Source organism: Oryx dammah, unplaced genomic scaffold (genome assembly GCF_014754425.2).
Source record: "Oryx dammah isolate SB20612 unplaced genomic scaffold, SCBI_Odam_1.1 HiC_scaffold_16, whole genome shotgun sequence".
NCBI lineage: Eukaryota > Metazoa > Chordata > Mammalia > Artiodactyla > Bovidae > Oryx > Oryx dammah.
The window spans coordinates 23971929-23989512 of record NW_024070200.1 but is presented as its reverse complement, the minus strand read 5'-3'; the positions used below and the strand labels follow the sequence as shown (position 1 = coordinate 23989512).

Sequence of the window (17584 nt, the reverse complement as noted above, 5' to 3'; positions counted from 1 at the left end):
ACCTGCGTTCGATTCCTGTGTTGGGAAGATCCCCTGGAGAAGGGAAAGGCTACCCACTCCATTATTCTGGCCTGGATACCGGGGTCCAGCCCTGGTGGATCCAGGGAATTCAAAGGTGAGGACGGTGTCAGCGTCTTTGGAAAAATACATATGTAATTACAGATATATAGAGAGATTAGAAACGGATAGTGTAGTAGCAGATAGTGTAGTGGAGAAAAGGAGGCTGAATCCAGATGGGAATTCAGCCAGAGAAACGGGAGCAAGAAAGAAGCGACATAGGGGAATCAGCCTTTCCGGAAACTGATCCGATTTCTTTATTTGGGGGTTTGCTTGTATACCTTTTGTTACACATAGGGATGAATACAGAGTCACGCAGGGGTCAGCAGTCCTGACCTTTATCAAAATCAGGTGCTTCACATAAATGTATAACAAAAAAAGGTCTTATCATCTTCTGGCCATGAGTGAGACCTGCTGACATTCTATGATCCTTTCTTTCTGATAACCAAAAACCTTATTTCTTCCAAGGGTGTTTTTTCTTAAACCAGGCACCACCCTCCAGATAAAGTTGCATTCCTATAGGGTGAGGGTGTAGTGAGTTACAATCAAGAAAGGAATTTATTTAACCCAAGATTAACATGATTAATCTTAAAGGTTAATGCTTATTTCTCCTATATGCTTAAAGATTAATACTTATTTCTCCTATATGTTAGTTATATTCATTATAAGGGCAGGGAACATGAAAATTTAGCAGCAAACATCAGCCCATCAAATGAAAATCCTTTCATCAATGCTCTCCTTAAGATCTATTTAGTCTTAAGGTAGTGATAAAGTTACATTTTTATATAACAAAGACACAGTGATTTATAACAAAGCACAGTGATCTATTACAAAAGAGAAAATCCATTAACTCAAAAAGTCTAGTATTGCTAACATCAAAAACTACTATATTTCCTTTTCTATATTCCAAATACATTGATTAATATATTCCCAGGTGCCTAAGGATATGGAGGCCTGGAGGCAATCATTGACTCAATGATAAGAAAAAGCCCTATGCTAATTAAGACTCTCAAAATACTCCAAAACTCTCTGTGCTGTTTATAGTTAAGAGGTAGTAAACAATCATGTGGCAGGAGTATGGATAATCCTGTCACACAAGCTAGTCTGTCAGCAGAGAGGTTTGACCTAAGACATCCTTGTCCCACCCAGAGCAGGGAATTAGCAGCAATTATTGACACAACAAATGAAAAACCCTTCACCAATATAATTCCTAACCAACCCACTATACTGATAATTTCTAACTCCCCAAAAGAATTTGCCTTTAGTAAGTCTAAAACATCTCGTGCCTCTCAGATTGGGAGGCTGTAAACAATCACATGTGGCCAGATGAACCTATACAGGCGGGCTAGATAACCTTCAGAGGAGTCCGTAAGCTGAAACACTCTTGTCACACCCAAGAATTTTTATTGCCTTCGAGCTGCACGTTTACTCCTTCTCCGAGAGAAATGGTTATGGGGGAGAACATAAAACAGACTCTGGTTTTGGGGTAGATGCTCGGGAACAGGGGGTTTCCTGAGGCTTGATCACGCCTTTGCGTATGCCAAGCCTCCTTCCTCATGACCTTTGCCATGGGCAGAGTCCCTCACTGGCCCCCAACATCTGGAGAATTACATGGACTGTATAGTCCATGGAGTCCCAAAGAGTTGGACACGACTGAGCAACTTTCACTTTCATTAATTCCATCACTTGGGATGAGGGTTTTCTAAATCATATAGATTTGTTTCATTTCATCAAGTTTGGCTTATTTTATCAGTGAGTAAATTTTCATAATTGCATTTGTTTTACTTGCTTGCTCGACAGTGTATTTTTTCCTTTTTTGGCAATGTATTTCTTGATTTTAACTGAAAAAAATTCATGTCTGCAACACTATAATAGATTTTTCCTTATACATACTATATGATTTCATATTCAAGAATAGGCAAAACCAATCTATGCTAGAAAAAATCAGAATAGTAGTTGCCTGAGGATAAGGGCACAAGAGAACTTACTTTGTGGGGGTGATGTAAGGTTCTGGGTGGTGCAAACATAGTGTATGTAAGGTTAGTCAAAATTCATCACACTAAACACTTAAAATTGATGCATTTACACCACGTAACTGAAAAAAGTATATTAGCATTAAAAAGTTATTTACGTGAAATGAACAGCGACCTAATTTACATAAGACCACGTACACAGATACATACCATATATATAGGGTATATATTATGCACAGGGAAACAATCCAGGAAAAACAGAAGCAGGGATGTTTGATCTCTTTACCCATTATTGGATTCAACACTGCCACCCCCAGAGGAAGGAGCTCTCCAGACAAGGGTCTGATAAATTGAGGGCATTGAAAGATGTTGAGAGTCAAAACACTCTCAAATCCAACCTTTTTTCCTAAATTTCATGAACTATATACTTAGAACACTGGGCTTTCGGTGAGCTAAACTGTTTTTTAAAGGAACTATCCTAGTTTAAAGAAAATTAGGGGGAAATGCAATGCCTGTCTAAAAGCTTAATGCAGATTCCTCACAAGTTGCTCCTAGGGATGGGGTAGGATGCAGAAAGAATGTGGGACTTTGGAGCAGGAGTGAACCTTGAAGAAGGTAAGGCCAAACAGTTGCATTTTATAGAGGAGAAAGATGCCATGGCTCCCCTGGATCCCACAGCTAGTTAGTGGAGACATTTCAGCCATAATCCAGCTCTTCTGATTCTTAGCCAAATAGTCTTTCTTGTACTGTACACTGTGATTTAGGCTAGAGTAGTTCGTAAAAACTCAGCCTGAATGGTAGAGGATCCGGTGTATAGATTTAGAAACTTTGTTAGCTACAAAAGAGAAAGTAGGAAACAAGAGAAAGGGAACGGGGAGGACAACCTCTTAAAGGGCCCACGTTTTCATAGCGGCTCATCAGGGTAGAAAACTGTGGTAGCGAAATTATATTATTTTTGAACTCTTTGATGCCATTCCAAAACAAAACCCCTAATCTCTGCTGGAGGTAAATTGAGGTGCATCTGTCATTTGTCTAGAAGGAGGGGAATTTTAGGCTGCTCAGAGTCAATTGCACTGACAAGGAACCCTGGGGTGTGCAGATTTTTCTCTGAATGAAGACAGCTGGTACCCAGCGCTTGGGCTACCTTTGTATTCTGATCAGCTGAGTGAAACAAAAGCTACCTGTCTAATTGAAAGTCCCAGACACTGTGGGAAGAAGGAATTCTTTAAAACCTGCGCCCTGGATTGAGAGTATCTTTAGAGTCAGCCAGCCGTGAACAACGAAGGCTTTGAAACTCTGCCACTGAAAAGTATTTCTAAAGTGCTTAGTACTTCCCCCTGGCATGCCCCTGAGTTTATATTCTCTTTTCCTCCTGCTGTTCTCAGACCCAATAAAGAGAACATCTGAAAGGAGAAGCCTGAGTTCATTCCCTTAGGGTTTCCACTGGGACTGTCTCACCTCAGATGCCTTGTTCTTCACATTAAATGAATTTTTCTCTTCAAGTTTGTACTTAAATATAATTACTGCTTCCCTGGTCCTCTAGCAAGTTTCTTGCTTTTTAAAAAAACTGTCAAGATATTATAAGATGCATATGTGTTCATATTATTAATAGATTTCTTTTTCCCTGATAACTTCATTCTAAAGGAGGCATAGAAAGGAAGGATATGTTCGGTCAGTTCAGTTCAGTTCAGTCGCTCAGGCGTGTCCGATTCTTTGCGACCCCATGAATCGCAGCACGCCAGGCCTCCCTGTCCATCACCAACTCCCAGAGTTCACTCAGACTCACATCCATCAAGTTAGTGATGCCATCCAGCCATCTCATCCTCTGTCGTCCCTTTCTCCTCCTGCCCCCAATCCCTCCCAGCATCAGTCTTTTCCAATGAGTCAACTCTTCACATGAGGTGGACAAAGTACTGGAGTTTCAGCTTCAGCATCATTCCTTCCAAAGAAATCCCAGGGCTGATCTCCTTCAGAATGGACTGGTTGGATCTCCTTGCAGTCCAAGGGACTCTCAAGAGTCTTCTCCAACACCACAGTTCAAAAGCATCAATTCTTCAGCGCTCAGCCTTCTTCACAGTCCAACTCTCACATCCATACATGACCACAGGAAAAACCATAGCCTTGACTAGACAGACCTTAGTCAGCAAAGTAATTTCTCTGCTTTTGAATATGCTGTCTAGGTTGGTCATAACTTTTCTTTCAAGGAGTAATCGTCTTTTAATTTCATGGCTGCAGTCACCATCTACAGTGATTTTGGTGCCCCAAAAAATAAAGTCTGACACTGTTTCCACTGTTTCCCCATCTATTTCCCATGAAGTGATGGGACCAGATGCCATGATCTTCGTTTTCTGAATGTTGAGCTTTAAGCCAACTTTTTCACTCTCCACTTTCATCAATTTAGGCACCTGAATTCTGGCCCATCATGGTGAGTCTTTGCTAAAAATCAAAATTACCAGGATAGTTGAGGGCAAAGCTAAATGGAGTCCTGGACCTGGTACTTTTGCCCAGCTTTCAGCAACTTGGAATTTCTAGAATGAGAAACATCTAGGGAGCCCTTGAGGGAATGACTGGGAGTAGAGGAACACAGACCAGTGTGATGACATTGTGGGATTTAGGTCTGAGTTCTTTCAGGGCTGGGATGTAGGCAGACAGAGTTCTCAGTAAGTGAAACAAAGCTGCTGCTCTAGCCTCCGATAACCCACAGGATGAGAGTAGGGTTGCCAGGTAAAATACAGTCTCCCAGTTAAATTTGAATTTCAGATAAATGACAGTTCTTCTGTATAAATATGTCACAAGTATTGCAGGGACTTATTTACCCTAAAATTACTTACTGCCTATCTGAAATTCACAATTAGCTGGGCATCCTACATTTTTATTTGCTCCATCTGGAAACTCTAGGTGGGAATTAGATGGAAAGATGAGGGGTAGTGGGAAATGAGGCATCTATAAGGCCCATAGGACTACAGGAGACTGGAGGGGAGCAAGGATAAGAAAAGATGTAAATAAAAGGCAGCCTGGGCAGGAGGTGGGGCTAAGGGCAGAGGAGAGAAGACCAGCTTTTTTCTGCTTTATCCCAGCCAATGACAATCTTGAGTCTACATGATACAAATGAAGTAAGTTCCATTCACAGATCTACTTAGAGGAAGCCATACAGACCAGTGAGATGAAAGAAAATATAGGAGACAGAATATTCTCTCAGTATTCAGTTCAGTTCAGCTGCTCAGTCATGTCCGACTCTTTGTGACCCCATGAACTGCAGCACACCAGGCCTCCCTGACCATCATCAACTCCCAGAGCCTACCCAAACTCATGTCCACTGAGTCGGTGATGCCATCCAACCATCTCATCCTCTGTTGTCCCCTTCTCCTCCTGCCCTCAATCTTTCCCAGCATCAGGGTCTTTTCCAGTGAGTCAGTTCTTTGCATCAGGTGGCCAAAGTGTTGGAGTTTCAGCTTCAACATCAGTCCTTCCAATGAACACCCAGGACTGATCTCTTTTAGGATGGACTGGTTGGATCTCCTTGCAGTCCAAGGGACTCTCAAGAGTCTTCTCCAACACCACAGTTCAAAAGCATCAATTCTTCAGCGGTCAGGTTTCTTTATAGTCCAACTCTCAATCCATACATGACTACTGGAAAAACCGTAGCCTCGACTAGTCAGACCTTTGTTGGCAAAGTAATGTCTCTGCTTTTTAATATGCTCTCTAGGTTGGTTATAACTTTCCTTCCAAGGAGTAAGTGTCTTTTTATTTCATGGCTGCAATCACCATCTGCAGTGATTCTGGAGCCCAAAAAAATAAAGTCAGCCACTGTTTCCACTGTTTCCCCATCTGTCTGCCATGAAGTCGTGTGACTGGATGCCATGATCTTAGTTTTCTGAAAGTTGAGCTTTAAGCCAACTTTTTCACTCTCCTCTTTCACTTTCATCAAGAGGCTCTTTCGTTCTTCTTCACTTTTTGCCATAAGAGTGGTGTCATCTGCATATCTGAAGTTATTGATATTTCTCCCAGCAATCTTGATTCCAGCTTGTGCTTCTTCAGCCCAGTTTATCTCATGATGTACTCTGCATATAAGTTAAATAAGCAGGGTGACAATATACAGCCTTGACATACTCCTTTTCCTATTTGGAACCAGTCTGTTGTTCCATGTCCAGTTCTAACTGTTGCTTCCTGACCTGCATATAGATTTCTCAAAAGGCAGGTCAGGTGGTCTGGTATTCCCATCTCTTTCAGAATTTTCCACAGTTCATTGTGATCCACACAGTATTTAATGAAAATAAGTGCCACAAAACAAGAGAGATAGGATCACCAATGAATAAATGCAGTAAATCTTGAGAAATAATCTTCAATTTTCTCTTGTCACATCTCTGTTATGGTGTTTCAAGATTCCCTGAAGACTTTTGTCTCCACATTTTGTCTCTGTTGGCAGTATCTGACAGATACTTCCAGAGACTATACAACTTGCTCTCAACCAGGAATTGAAGTAAACAGGAAGCCAATTATCTAGTCACAGATAAGAGCTAAAAATAATCTGTTTTGCTACCAGAGTACTTGAAAAAGTACACTCTTATCAAATGGATTAAGTTATTCAAATAACAAAGTCGGGTCCGACTCTGGGACCCCATGAATCACAGCATGCCAGGCCTCCCTGTCCATCACCAACTCCCGGAGTTTACCCAAACTCATGTCCATCGAGTTGGTGATGCCATCCAGCCATCTCATCCTCTGTCGTCCCCTTCTCCTCCTGCCCCCAGTCCCTCCCACCATCAGAGTCTTTTCCAGTGAGTCAACTCTTTGCATGAGGTGGCCAAAGTACTGGAGTTTCAGCTTCAGCGTCATTCCTTCGAGTGAACACCCAGGACAGATCTCCTTTAGGATGGACTGGATGGATCTCCTTGCAGTCCAAGGGACTCTCAAGAGTCTTCTCTAACACCACAGTTCAAAAACATCAATTCTTCAGCGCTCAGCTTTCTTCACAGTCCAACTCTCACATCCATACATGACTACTGGAAAAACCATAGCCTTGACTAGACGGACCTTTGTTAATTTATTGTAAATAGCAGTGTTATGTAACAGGGTTTTGGTAGCTTCTGATGAAGTTAATGTAGGATTAATTTCAACCACATTTAAATGATCACAACATTAATGTTTCCAGTGTTAGTTAAAGTCCAACTCAAGAAGCAAAGGCTTGAGAAATCATAATTTCTTATGTGATAGACACATAAATTCATTTTAAGGAGACCAGTTGAAATCATCCTGTCACTCTCAGCTGGGCTAGAACATTACTACATATCAAGTTTAGTTCACATCTATATATTGAAAGTCCACTTTTTTCTTTTTTTATTTATTAAAAAAGGGTTTTTTTAGCTGAAGTATAGTTGAATTACATTGATTCAGGTGTACAGCAAAGTGATTCAAATATATATGTGTGTGTGTGTGTATTTGTTATAGTTTATCACAAGATACTGAATATAGTTCCCTGTGCTATACAGTAGATCTTTGTTGTTTATGAAAGTCCATTAATAAAACAGCTCTCTTGTGTCTTCTATGACTGCATCAGAACCAAGAATGTCAATGTCCGGAATTCCCTGACAGTTCCGCTCCTCATTTGGCTCTCAGAGGCAGGGTGACATCTCGGCCAGGCAGGGTAGTATGGGGCCTCCACCTTCCTGAAACAGGTTCCTCTGGAAGTAGTTATGGCAGGTCAAACCAAAGGTAAGTTCCTCACCCAGACATATTACTTAAGATGTACTGTATTATTAATTCTTTAAAAATAAATCATTGTATTTTCTTCCTCTTTCCAATGACCGTGCCATAGAATCCAAAGCTTCATTTTTTTTCTATCCTCTGCTGCAAAGCTCAGTAATCTAACACTATTAAGTTTTTATACATATCTATGCCTGTTTTATATATATATACATATATATACATATGTTGGTTGTTTAGTCATTTAGTTGTGTCTGACTCTTTGGGACCCCACAGACTGTAGCCCCTCAGGCTCTTCTGCCTGTGGGATTTCCTAGGCAAGAATACTGGAGTAGGTTACAATTTCCTTCTCCAGGAATCTTCTCAACCCAGGGATTGAACCTGAGCCTCCTTCTTGGCAGGCGAATTCTTTACCACTGAGCCACCTGGGAAGTCTCATATATTACACATTTATCCACATAATTTTTAAAAGATCATTCATTCTCTGTGAGCTCTTTTGTAATACATTTTTTCCCCCACCAGACAACAAACTTTTCCTTGTTCTCATAGTCTTCCAGCACTTCTTCCTCATGTACTTCAAACATCATAATATAAATTCATAAAACGAGGCAGTCAAGTTAAGCTAGGGCATTGCTGTACACCATAAAGTCCTGCTCACATGGTGGTGTACTCACAAAATACTAATCAAGGTTTCCTTGTGTTCAGAAGGAAATTTGTGTTCCAGGAAACTGTCACCCTGATGATAGCTACTGGGTCAAATTAAAGATCATGTCTTTTGGCTCATAGTCATGTTGTGGCAGGAATAATCAATTCCTTAAAGAAATGGGTCTTTTCCAAGTTAGGCCCTCTGATCTCCAACTCCTAAAGAAATAAACTCTGGTCAGACCAATTATTTGAAGGCAAAGCCTGAGGAAGTTTTGCTGCTTTACACAACTAAGAGAGCATTTTATTTTTTAAAGTGAATCATGTGGTTCTTTTTGTTCTTTGATAGGGAGGTTTCTGTGAGGAAATAAGTATTGAACAGTTTGTGCTTTATAAGTGGCAGTTTTTTTGTCTCCCATTTCCACTGCTATTACCCCCAGAGATTTCAACAGCTTCCATATTCTGGTCTCATCATTTCTTTCTCTTTTGTTTTTTTCTCAACACTTTTATTTATTTATTTGGCTGTGCCGGGTCTTAATTGCAACCAGTGGGACCTCTAGTTGTGGCATGTGGATCTAGTTCCCTGACCAGGGATCAAACCCGGCTGCCTGCATTGGGAGTGCGGAGTCTCAGCTCTCCAGACCACCAGGGAAATCCTTGTTCTCATGGTTTCTTAACCACTTAAGCTCTGATGATGCCTCCCGGGAGATGCCAACCTGGATCTTTTAAACATGTAAAAGTGCTCCACTTTCAGGATATCAGACTTTCAGGCTCTTCATTTTGAGCACAACCTCCTTACCTGTCCCACTGCTTCATCCCTACCTTCAGTTCCTAGACCTGTTCTTAAGCCTCTTCCTTCCTCACCTAGAGGCCTCTCTCATCCATTCCCATATGGCTTTGCTTGCTTTCTCATCCCACCCTGCCCTTAAACTATTCATTTCACGAATGCTTCAGTAACACTTCCCTTGTGCTTCCAGTAATGCTTCCCTTGTGACTCAGCTGGTAAAGAATCTGCCTGCAATGTGGGAGACCTGGGTTCAATCCCTGGGTTGGGAAAATCCCCTGGAGAAGGGAAAGGCTACCCACTCCAGTATTCTGGCCTGGAGAATTCCATGGACTGTACAGTCCATGGGGTCGCAAAGAGTCAGACACGACTGAGCGACTTTCACTTTCAGTAACACTTCAGATTAATTTACTCATTCTACCTCCTGTGGTGTTCATCTTACCAATTTTAAACCTAACTTTGGGTAACCTGAGATCTATCTGTCCGCTTCCTCTGCTCCTACATACCACAGTGTTGCTACAAAATTCATGAAATTACGGTGCTGGAACTTCACTCCCATTTGAAGGTTCTCTGTTTCATCTTTCAGTGAATTCCCATTAATTTCCTGAAGGAGCTCTCCCAATCTTTGTCATCCTAACTTGAAAAGTAGCTCTTCTCCTGCAGCCTTCATTTCCTTTCTGTTCAGTGGGGAAGATAGTCAGCATACCTCTCACGCTCTGATGGACGTAGGATCTTGTTTAAAAAGTTGGTTCAGGTCTCATGTGCCTGGTGATGCCAGTGCTACAGACCATGTTTTAAGTAGTCTCAAATGAGCTCCAAGGTTATTTAAAAATAATTATAATACAACACTCAGGATTCTATGTTCTGAGTCATAACCTCACCACTCATTCTTGGCAGATGAACTTAGCAGGAACTAAGAACCATCTGTTAAGACCCTCATCAGTTTGTGCTTTTTCCAACAACTTTCTGCCCTCACCTTTTTCTTACTTTTCTAGGTTAGTTTTTCTACCTGCATCCATACTGTCCTTTCTTGCTAACTTCAGAACTTGTCCTCTCAGGTAATCTCTTTTCATGGGCTCTTTTCCTCATCTTTGGGCTTGCCTGGTGGCTCAAATGGTGAAGAATCTGCCTGCTATACAGGAAACCCAGGTTCATCCCTGGGATTGGAAGATCCCATGGAGAAGAGAGTGGCTACCTATTCCATGGACAGAGGAGCCCGGTAGGCTACAGTTCACGGGGTCACAAAGAGTCAGACATGACTGAGCAACTAACACTTTCACTTTTCCCTCATCTAACTACAAATTCCTTTGGACTTCTAGCCTGACATGTAGTTCCCTAGGCATAGTGTAACAGCCAGACTTCTCAGAGGAAGGAGCCATCTCTACCCTTGCTTTCTCTTCAGTTCTCCATTTGCAGCTGAGCATTTCTACCTTGGTAGCTTGTGGACCCTCAACCACTATGAAGACAACTCCTCTTTACCCCCACAAAGTGATCTCCTGCCTTACTTTATTTTTCCTCCTCCTTATCTCTTATTTACTCAATTAGCAAATCATGTCGATTTTACCTTCAAAATATCTGTCACACGCTAGTTATTCAACTCTTAACTACCTCTCCAAAGGAAATAATTCTTTTTGAAAAAGGTTTGTACATGAAGATATTCTTCATAATAATGTTATTGAGAAGAATAACAAAATGGGGAATAATGAAATGTTCAAAACAAGGGAAGGAAGAGACAAATATAATTTAAAATGTTACAGTGATTAAAAAGATACTCTGTGTCTTGGCATGGGTTAAGATTTTGTTGATTCCACAATATAAGATTTTGTTGATTCCACAGTGTTACATTTTGTTGATTCCAGAATCTCTGGGTTCTGAGATTGTGGTTGATTTTTAGTTTTCTTCCTCTTCTGCACAATTTGAAACTGATACTTGAGTAACAGACCATTAGGACTCTGTCTCACCAAGATTCCCAAGTGTTGAGTATGAGGCAGACACTGCACATGCAGAATTTACAAAAGGAATAAAGGAGACTCTGCCTCACAACTCCTGGCCCCTCAGTTCAGTTCAGTCGCTCAGTCATGTCCAACTCTTTGCAGCCCCATGGACTGTAGCACGCCAGGATTCTCTGTCCATTACCAACTCCTGGAGCTTACTCAAGCTCGTCCATCGTGTCAGTGATGCCATCCAACCAGCTCATCCTCTGTTGTCCCCTTCTCTTCCTGCCTTCAATCTTTCCCAGCATCAGGGTCTTTTCAAATGAGTCAGTTCTTTGCATCAGGTGGCCAAAGTACTGGAGTTTCACCTTCAGCATCAGTCCTTCCAATGAGTATTCAGGACTGATTTCTTTTAGGATGGACTGATTGGATCTCCTTGCAGTTCAAGGGACTCTCAAGAGTCTTCTCCAACACCACAGTTCAAAACCATCAATTCTTCTGTGCTCAGCTTTCTTTATAGTCCAACTCTCACATTCATACATGACTATTGGAAAAACCATTGCTTTGACTAGACGAACCTTTGTTGGTAAAGTAATGTCTCTGCTTTTTAATATGCTGTCTAGGTTGGTCATAGCTTTTCTTCCAAGCAGCAAGTGTCTTTTAATTTCATGGCTGCAGTCAGCATCTGCAGTGATTTTGGAGCCCCCCAAAATAAAGTCTCTCACTGTTTCCATTGTTTCCCCATCTATTTGCCATGAAGTGATGGGACCAGATGCCATGATCTTCATTTTCTGAATGTTGAGTTTTAAGCCAACTTTTTCACTCTCCTCTTTCACTTTCATCAAGAGGCTTTTTAGTTCTTTGCTTTCTGCCATAAGAGTGGTGTCATCTGCATATCTGAGGTTACTGATATTTCTCCTGGCAATCTTGATTCCAGCTTGTGCTTCATCCAGCCCAGCATTTCACATGATACACTCTGCATATAAGTTATATAAATACTCCTTTCCTGATTTGGAATCAGTCTGTTGTTCCATGTCCAGTTCTAACTGTTGCTTCTTGACCTGCATACAGATTTCTCAAGAGGCAGGTCAGGTAGTCTGGTATTCCCATCTCTTTAAGGATTTTCTAGTTTGTTGTGATCCACACAGTCAAAGGCTTTGTTGTAGTCAATAAAGCAAAAGTAGATGTTTTTCTGGAACTCTCTTGCTTTTTCAGTGATCCAGCAGATGTTGGCAATTTGATCTGTGGTTCCTCTGCCTTTTCCAAATCCAGCTTAAACAACTGAAGTTCATGGTTCATGGACTGTTGAAGCCTGGCTTGGAGAATTTTGAGCATTACTTTGCTAGTGTGTGAGATGAGCACAATTGTGCAGTAGTTTGAACATTCTTTGGCATTGCCTTTCTTCAGAATTGGAATGAAAACTGACCTTTTCCAGTCCTGTGGCCACTGCTGAGTTTTCTAGATCTGCTGGCATATTGAGCGCGGCACTTTCACAGCATCATCTTTTAGGATTTGAAATCCCCTCAACCAGGGCAAAGATGTAAGAGAGTCAGAGGAAGGAAAAAGATAAAGATCTTTCCTTATAGAGAGCTGTGGCCAGGTTCCCGGTTCCTTGGGTGCCCTCTGACCTCAGGACTCCGGGAAATCACCTCAATAGGAAGACTTGGGGCTCCTTCAGCAGTCTGGGGAACCCACCAACCTCAGTGAAAGCTGAAGCCTTTGTGGATGGGCCTGACTCTGCCAGCAAAGCTAGAAGATGACAGCAGAGCTGACTAGGGACACTGGAAATGAGCCAGAGAGGGCTGCTGCCCTGAAGCTGCCCCAAGGGCCAGGTGGAGGCCAGCTGGGTGGAAAGAGAGTTGCCTTACTTTTTCTTTGCCTGGAGGGGAACTTCTAGATGGCCAGGGGTTGAGGAAAGAGTGCAAGTGGCAACCTACATATAAAAATAGATGGACTCAGCAGAGAACCACCAACGAGCCTAGAAAAGTGGCCAAGCAGGAAGCATCCAATTTAACTATGTCAGGCTCACCAGAGACACCAGCTATAAACAGCTGCTAGGCCTAGAAAGCATTAAGACACCCACCCTTAACTGTCCTCCACCTTGGCTGGTGGAGGTGGGCGAATGAGGGAGGTAGGTGTAAAACTGAGCCAGGAATGGTCAGGAAGGAAAAGTAAACCATGCCCCCACCCCTTTCCACTGGAAGCTTTAGTGTGAAACTGACCTAAGCTGTCAGGAAAAAAATGATACAGTACTGCCTAGAATCTGTTGGTATAGAACTGTGTATTCTAATTTCTGAACTGATACTGCATTGGTGACTTAAAGTGACCATAGCACTGCATATTATCTAAGAGGAACAGAAAAGTAAGGGGGCTTTCCAGAGTTTTTGTCTAAGGCAGGAAAAATGAAGAGTGGGAGAACGAAAGTCAGATTGTAGTTTTATCAGCCTGGTCATCATGCTTGTCACCAGAACCCAGGTGCCTCCTTGTGCTTGCTTCCATCATTTCTTGCCCTCATAAAGGTAGCCACTATCTAGTCTTCTAATAGTATAGATTTTTTTTTTGCCTGTTTTTATGTTTTATGTAAATGGAATCATTCAGGATGTGTTCTTTTGTGGCTGGCTTCTTTCATTCAGTATTGTGGGAGGTTCATCTGTATTGTCACATGTAATTGTATCTCATTCATTTTCATTATTCTATAATGTTCTATAGTGTGAATATGGACTTCCTGGTGGCTCAGACAGTAAAGAATCTGCCTGCAATGCAGAAGACCCAGGTTTGATCCCTGGGTCGCAAAGATCCCCTGGAGAAGGGAACAGGTACCCAGTCCACTTATTCTTGCCCGGAGAATCCCATGGACAGAGGAGCCTGGGGGGCTGCAGTCCACGGGATCACAAAGAGTTGGACACAACTGAGTGACTAACACCAGTGTGAATATACCAGTTTATCCATTCTGCTTTGATGGGCATTTGGATAGCTTCTAGGTTTTGCCTATTAGAAATACTGCTATGAAGTTTATCACGTTTAATAATGGGCAGAGAGCTATTTAAAAATCTCTGGCATCTTATTTCCTTTCCATTTCCCTAACTACCACCCCAGTTCATACCTTCTCAAACTTTCACTTGGACTAATAGCAGTAGCCTCCTGATTGATATCCCCATCTACAGTTCATAAATATACCAAGTTTATCTTCTGGGAGCGTAATGCTCATCATACCATTTTCCTTACTCAGAAACATTAAATGTCTCCCCATTACCTTTCAGCCACATCAGTTCCTTTACTTGGCATTCAAGGCCTCCTCCCTGCCTTTGTACTCCAGAACATTTTTGTGTCAGGCTAAGCCATTGCCATGACCTAAACACAGACTCTTTTTTCCTTCCTCTGTCTCCCTGTTCTTGGCCACTCCCAGTCCATGTTGCATCATGGTGCCACTCAAACTGCCCCTAACAGCCAACATGTCTGTCAGAGTTCTTGTCCCCCCAGGCTGAGCTCAGACGTATTTCTTTCAGCGGACAGCTTGCATTCCCTGTGGCCACGATCATTTCCCATCTGCCGTGCTCTGTTGGACACTACCTTATGTATCATGAGCTGCCCTGTACTTAGCTCTCATTTGTGTTTCATCTTTCTTGCCCACTGAATTCCAGCGGGGCCCCATCTGTCTCATCTGTGTGTCTCCAGAGCAACCGGTCCAGCTGCTTACCCATAGAAGAGGCTGAATAAATGCTGGTTGAATTATTTTGGAGAAGTTGTTTGAAAATGTCTTCCTAATTTTTACCTCTGATTCCCACTTCTCCTTTGAGTGAATTCCCCGTCTTGCTCCTTGGTATTTTGTGTGTGTGTGCTGGCTAGCTCAGGAGCATAGTCTTTGATATCTGGTGCTTTGACAGATCCTCAAGAAATAATGATAACCTCTCAATGCCACCCTCTTTGATCATACTATTTAACCCCCTCCATGTCTTAAACGAATTAAATATTTATTAGGCATCTACATAGACTATGAAAACTGGAATAAAATCTGCTTTGCACCTATAAGACATCATTTCAGAGTCTTTAGTCTGGAAAAGTGTTTGTCTATGGTTGATTCTTGAAACTTGCCTTTTTCTCACCACGATGGATGAATTGCACACTAGAAGTTTGCGGATCTCAGCTGAGGTCTATCAGGTACTTTCAAAGCAAGTAGGAAATAAAACTGGAGCACTCTGCTGCTTTCTCATCAGTACCTGGGTTCTCAAGAACTAGTTCCTAAATTAGTGACTGAAAATATTGGTTATAATGATGAGACACCTCATTCATTTACTCTCTCTCCCCCAGTTATCTCAAGAGAACTTGGGCTTATTCTGAGCACCAGCAATGACTTAATTTTGCGGTGAGAAAATAGGAATGAGAGGAAGCCAATTAGGAAACCTCAAGGAAGAGGAAGTATCTGCAGGCTGAAGAGAAGGCTGTTGAGTCTTATTTCCTCTCTGTTCTTGACTCATCCTCTCAGTGCCTGACCAACTTCTGCACCCCCCTTTCCCCACCTGATCAGGGGCCTGGAATGGGTGTGAGGTGAAGTTGGGAGTTAGTAGAGTGAAGGAAGTCAAATACCATTCACAAAGACCCCAAGATATAGGGATGCATCATAGGTGTGAAAATCTTCTCGGTGAACTGACTGATGCTTACAGTTCCCATCCCGAGTCCACATTCATGGCTGAGGCCACATGTGTGCAGGATAGGGTGGGTTAAGAACTGGCTACTTTCAAAGTTAAGAAAACAGACTGAGTTTCTCTTCTGAACAGTCACAGCATACAGCGTAGCCTGGTGCAGTACTTGGCTTCCTTCTTGCTAGAGAAAGAGCAAAACCACCACCGATTCAGGCTTTATTCACTGGTGTCCCCTCCTGTTACAAAGGCAGAAGCAAGTCTTTAGTAGGCAACTTATTTTCTTTGTAGTGCTTAATATTTTTTCCCCCCATGCCTTTAAGGGTAGGTACAGCGTGCTCACCTGTTTGAGAGAAGAAATCGAGGTGGTGGCCACCAGGTGATCTCTGGCCAGCGTCAGATCCAAATCCAGTGCTTCTGACACTTGGAGCAAAGCCCAACCCTGTTTAGGACTCAGGCCCCTCCCTTCCCCAATCTTATTTTTCACTGGAACATTTGCTGTTCTCTCAAGCTATGAAGGGCTTCCTGTGTTATCATGCCTAAGGGGAAGTTGTATGTTAAAAAACCACCAACGGTTAAGCCCAAACCAGCTGGGGTCTTCCATTGCTGCTTCCAGTACTCTGGGGAGACCCATGAGAATTCTTAGTGTTCCTCTAAGTCCTTGGTTTCAGAAATGAGCTCAGTCATCCGTCAAGCATTGGGTCTTCCTTTAAAGGGGGAGTTTGGAAAAACAAGAGAAGCATCAAAAGTTTTAAGAGGGTAATTCTAAAGTTGTTACAGCTAAAAATCAAGGGTGACTTGAAAGCTGAAGGTTTTGGCTCTCTAGAAGGAGTTCCTGGATAGATATAGTTAAGTAAAATGTCCTTTGGGTTGAGCCAATACAAGTTTATTCCCTTTCAAATCAAAGGACAGTGTTAACCATTTTTGGAGATGACTGATCGAATTCCAGGCACAGAATTATATAGACTGGTAAGGAAAGGGTGGAGTAGCAAGGCAATGATAATTTGTGACTGCTGTGTTGATAGACACCATATTGTACCCACCACTGGTACTGGAGAGTGAGAGAACCACACACTAGGTGTTATAGCCGAGAGCGCTGGGGTATATTACTTTATTGGAATGTGGTTTGAAGAGATTTTGAGCAGAAACATAACCATGTGCCTCCTGTAAGTCACAGTAGCACATCCCACACCACACTTGAGGCTCCATTTGTCCCTCTCCTTTGTCCATAAATTGTAGAGTAGAACTGGAGTACAGAGAAATCACCATTTTCTCTTTCCCCAGGACTCAGCCAGAATGACAGCTCCTAGGTTCCCTACCATAGTTGCTGGGGTACAGAAAGAACTTAAGGACTTCGACTGGTATGAGAAAGAGACAAACAGAACCAGGTTCTTGCCCTCAGTCCTCTATTGAGGCACCTGATTGGTGATGGTCTGGCCAGGGAGCTACCTCCCTTCAGCTGATCAGCCAGAGCCGCTACGTCTCCAGCTCTTTCGTGGCCACAGTTGACTTCCGGGGCATCCTAACTCTCCTAAGATACTCTACCTACCAGTGTTCCAACACCTGCTCATATCACATGGAAACACAGATAAGCTTCATTTGTATATTCCCTGGCTCACTGAAATCACCAGCAGAGCATCCTAAGCCAAGGGCTAAATTCTTATATTGCCTTTAAACGCCATGTGATTCAGCATGTCTGCAGTCACTGGGAATCTACGCTGCCACTTTACCTTTGCCTTGTGGGTAACCCCTACCTTCCACCTACCTCCACCCCCAGGGGAGAATGTGGGCCTTGCCAAACGGAGGCCCCCAGGAGATTTTCCAAGACTCACGAGATGTCAAGTCATCTCTAAA

At 42.5% G+C, this 17584-nt stretch overlaps 1 long non-coding RNA gene across 1 annotated transcript in view; it reads right to left on the bottom strand.

The window, feature by feature from the left end:
* Window positions 1-15129: 15129 nt before the first annotated feature.
* Window positions 15130-17584, bottom strand: part of LOC120875085 — a 7459-nt gene continuing 5004 nt past the window's right edge. Inside the window, exon 2 of the long non-coding RNA XR_005723809.1 lies at window positions 15130-16073. This is a non-coding gene — a long non-coding RNA (uncharacterized LOC120875085). The remainder of the gene's footprint in view (window positions 16074-17584) is intronic.